The sequence below is a fragment of the Macrobrachium nipponense genome, chromosome 22 (genome assembly GCF_015104395.2).
Source record: "Macrobrachium nipponense isolate FS-2020 chromosome 22, ASM1510439v2, whole genome shotgun sequence".
In the NCBI taxonomy this organism is placed as follows: domain Eukaryota; kingdom Metazoa; phylum Arthropoda; class Malacostraca; order Decapoda; family Palaemonidae; genus Macrobrachium; species Macrobrachium nipponense.
Window position 1 is genome coordinate 82,645,588 of NC_087213.1, and position 4,902 is coordinate 82,650,489.

General features: G+C 36.4%; 1 protein-coding gene across 1 annotated transcript in view; it reads left to right on the forward strand.

Moving 5' to 3' along the window:
• The window catches only part of LOC135198425 (G-protein coupled receptor GRL101-like), an 86,727-nt gene extending 83,014 nt beyond the window's left edge, over window positions 1–3,713 (forward strand). The window contains exon 9 of the mRNA XM_064225956.1: window positions 1–3,713. This exon is cut by the window's left edge and continues 572 nt beyond it. The gene's annotated coding sequence lies outside the window, so the exon portion shown is untranslated.
• Window positions 3,714–4,902: the final 1,189 nt, after the last annotated feature.

The window sequence follows — 4,902 nt, forward strand, 5'->3', positions numbered from 1 at the left end:
TACAGCAATGTTCAGCGACTTAACTATTGAAGTAACAAAAATTGAAATGAGTTACACTGGCGCATGAATTCGTGTTGTTGGTGTATATGAAACATCATTTCTTGTGTTGATTGTGTCTAGGACCCAAAACGTGAAGTTAAGTGTATATATAGTTTCGAACATAGATGATCATGTTTTCCTTAAAATTTCATTTTATATATGTAAATACACTCCAGACTTTCTTCACTTTAAAAGTTACTTAACCAGTGAATCATGTCAAATGAAATGGATTACTCTAAGTCATGATAGTTCAGCAAATGGAAGAAAAATTGAGTCATTGGCATGGGTATTCTGAACGAACATATGTCGCAAAATACCAGGTGGGAAGTATGTGTAAAGTGAAACGTTTAGTCATGTTCGACTAAAAACTTAGATTTGTGTTGACTGAATCCTGATATAAAAGCAAGAAATTTAGCACAAGTGCTCATTTTAACCCCCTCTTTTGAAAAATCTGGGTGTCGCAAAATTTTAATATGGCCGCCACTTTTCATGATGGTCGCTAGTTGCTTCAATTTCTGACACTTTGAGTAAATCATTGTTGAAATAAATACATCAATCATTATTCAGATAATGTCTTCCTGGGTAGAAGAGTTAATTGCAGATATCACCATTGTGATAAAGATGGTGTAGAGATTGGTCGACATAAAACATTTTACTTGTAACTGCAACTAAGAAAGATAGAGACATGAAATTTTTATCTATGTCTACATTTCTTAGGCCAGAGAATCTGTTTTTAGCATTCTATTGGGCTATTATCGGTATTATGTATTGGAAAGGGACCACATAATGCTACTGAAAAGTATACAAGCGCAAGACTATAAAGGAGTATGATAACAAAGGATCTTATTTATGTTCAAGCACTGTCTCAATGTCGTTTTTTTTCAGCCTGAAATGAACTCATGCTTTTAAAAAAGCATGGTGCTACCCTTTAGCGTGACAAAATTCTCATTAAGATGTATCTGAGCCTCATTTGTAACACTATCACTACACCCCACGTTATGATTACACCTCACATTTGCAGCTACACAAAGCTTTACATATGAGCCCAAGCCTGTAGTATTTGCACCTGTCATGGGAACTAGACTTGCATCCATATTGTAAGTTGTTCACAACTCTTTGCAATGGGGGAGTTAGCTGTCCAGAAAACATTCCAGTCTTCACCAATCTTTTCCCAACCCCAGTCAGTTGCACTCTGTATTTCTGGCTGGTGCTGAATTGCCTGACCCCATATGCAACCTGCCTGATATGTTGACTGTTTTGAGAAGCAGTTATACTGCAGGAGCTGAGCAATAGTTTGACTTTGATGAGCCAAACCTTAACTCTGACTTTGTCAGTTCCATATTTGACCATACTAGTGATTTGGAGCAGACTTTGAGATATGGCATCATTGATGCATCCTTCACCAAAGGTGCCGTCAAACCTGGAGTAATGATCCATGCTTCCTAAGTATCGTTGCTGCTTTAGTGATCACAAGTGTATCTGAGTAGTCAGGTGCCTGAGAGAGGGCTAAAGCTACATCTTTCTACAAGGCAAGTAGCACACTTCTCCCTTTCTTGTGTTCTTTAATCGTGTATTTGCAGTTGTTCCAGGCACTGCTGGTATAAATGGGGTACATCTGCAGTAATTTTCTTCGGATCAAGAAAGTATAACTAAAGCTGGTTTCAATTATATAAATAACCAGCTCTGATAGAACCAGTGGATACACATTTGGTTCTTCACTGTGACATTATTTTTTTCTCAAGATTCCTGAAATGGGACCTCTCCCTATTGTAAAGGCCAGTGAGACATACAAGGTGGTATTTCAGCTCTTGTGCAATTGCACCACCTGCACCTAGTTTTACCAAAAATTTACCATCATTAAGCATTAAGTTTGTGAGTGCATTCATGTAGTCTCCTGTTGAAATTCATGCTCATTACTTGAAGAAGATCTGAGACAGGCGCGGCGCCACATTTTTATAAAGACTGCATGCTTCATTGTCATAAAGCATTCGACGCTATGTAGCATGCATTTCCTGTGCCCCACTACCTTCAACTGTAGATATTGGCTTTCTTGTATGACCAAGTTATACATTATTTTACATGACCCTACCACTCTTGTGGTATTTTGCCATGTTTTGTCGCAGTGTTGCCTCTAAGCCACTGCTTTCATCCAGCCTTGCTGGGTCAACGTTAAGCAGCATTTCACCAATCTCCTGCCTGAAACAATGGCACACTGGTTGAAATTATTACGTACCCATTATGTTCAGGATTATGGCGTACAGAGGCCAAGGGTGAGGTTAGACCTTCATTTTTCTTGTCTCCTGTTTTGCCTGTGATTGAACTTACACTTGCCATTATGAGCTCCTGAGCTAAGGCCAAGGGGCTTCCCTTTTACTACCTTAATGTGATATTCACCTTGATGTATGGGATGCAGCTAGGTTCGGTTACCCTCCACCTAACCCAGTCATTCATCCAGTCCTGTGTGATCTGTACACCATCCAGGTAAGTAGATGACCAAGCCATGCAAACCCTTGGCCCGGCTCTCCCGTGCTGGCACCACCAGTCTAACTAGATCTACTAATTGTATAAATACATACTTTCTACCAGCTAATTGATGTGAAGTTATTAGATAGCATTTAGGACACTAAACTGCTAAACTACACTAAAGCAAAGCTAAGTACAGCATAAGTAAAGCAAGATTAGCTGGGACTGAACCCCATGCTGAGTTACACAGGAATGAAGACACCAGAATGGCCTGGTTGTACGTTGACATTCACTCTTTTAAACTAAAAGTAAAGATAAAACCACCACACAAATTATATATAGACTTGCAAACTATTATAATGACTACTAAATCCTGAGACGTGATTATTTAAGGTGTTTGGCAGCCATATTGGATGCAGTCTTTCTTTATATATATGCTATATGAAATCTTTAACAGAAATATGTTGTACTTTTGCTTGGTGACTGCCTAAAATGTGTATAACTAAAACAAATGCATAAAAACATGGCCAGAGGCGCATGAGTCCATGTTAAAACATTGACTAGCGGCCATCTTGAAAAAGGTAGCCATTTTTTAATTTGAGTGGACACCCAGTTAAGAGGATATGTGCCAAATTTCACGCTTGTATCATTAACTGAAGTATTTTAGTGAAAATATTTATTATGTCTGCTGCACTATTGTATACATTAGAACTGACAACTGCTTTCTTATGATTATAATCCTATCTCGTATCTGGTGACTGGAAATTTCAGGAATCTTTCTTTGTGTTCCTTCAAAAATTTCTAAATAATATGAATAACAGATGTTGCAAATCTGCAGAGTACAAAATCTTGCATATAAACCCCAGAACAACAATAAAGGGATATAAGACTGGAGGTTCAAAGTGTAGGATTTATATGAAACACTTTTCCATTAACTTAAAATCCGCCATTCTATGATCAGCATCACATTAACCATAGCGGGAGACAGATTTGAAATGAGATTACTTGTGCGTGTTTTTCTTTCTTTCTTTCTTTCTTTCTTTTTTGGTATTTCCCACAAGGTAATGAAAGCTACTAGCGGGACAATACATTCATTACCTTGAACTCCCTCCGTTGTTAATTTTTTTCAAAAATTAACGTTATATTACATTGTGGTGTAAATTACACTTTCATATAATCGTCAGTTTCATTATATCTCTGTAATTTCTAATCTGTACTTAATTAATATTCCAAAGAGAATGAAACATGAAATGCTTATGACAAATGAGCTGTATTTTTGTATTCCTAAATGTGTATATATATATATATATATATATATATATATATATATATATATATATATATATATATATATATATATTATGTGTGTGTGTGTGTGTGTGTGTAGAGAGAGAGATGCCAGTTTAATGGGTCACCTGGTAGAATGGTCTGTGTGTAACGTTACGGCTTTGGATTCTAAGAAAAGGCGCTTTGGATATCTCTAACAGGGGGTTCCCTTTCCTGTCTTAAAGGATTTTTTAATGTGGCTCCTGCATACGCTGTCATTTATTTATATGGATGTGTATCATTATGCTTTACTGAAACAGTATTTCCTCTCAATACAAAGATTTTATACATATTTGTAAATATTCACAGAGCTTTAGCTGGCCACTGCGGAGAGGCAATAATGGATAAAATAAAGGGTTTGCTAAACAGCAACAGTGTAAAGGGACTTTCGATTTAACCTATATATCCAGGAAATCCGTCTTTAATAATCATCCCGTCAATCTTTTTAAGTGTAATTATGACAAATAGCTTCTTCCTACTTCTTGAGATGTCAAAGAAGTATTGAATCGTTAATTAGTATTCTTGCTCATCGATGAATAGTGTTGAGATTCATCAGTGACTGAGAAGCAATCGTGATCAGCACTACGTTACATAATGTTACCAATAGAATATATATGAAAACAGAAAATTAAGAAAAAATATTACTCCTGTTATTATTAGATCTATCCAAAGCGTTTGATAGTGTTTATCACCAGATTGTAATAAATAAATTTTCTCAAGTCAATGTCGATTCCTTTTCATTAGAAAATTATGAGCAATTGCATCTAGTAAGTTTGTGACGGCTCAATCCTAACCTCTTTCGGTGTACCCGGTGGGTCGATTCTGGACCCATTTCTAATTTTTACCAATATCAATGATCTGCCACAATATATACGATAAGGTAAATATTTATGCTGATGATACCCAGATTTTGCTGATTGGGAACTTAAAAAATTTCGGTGATTTAACAGAGCCGAAAATACAATGATTACTGCAAAATATTATTTTAACAGTAACGACCTATTACTTAACGGAAGCATAGCACTAGTAATTTTCTTCGGATCAAGAAATTATATCTTTCGCATCTCTGGGAAC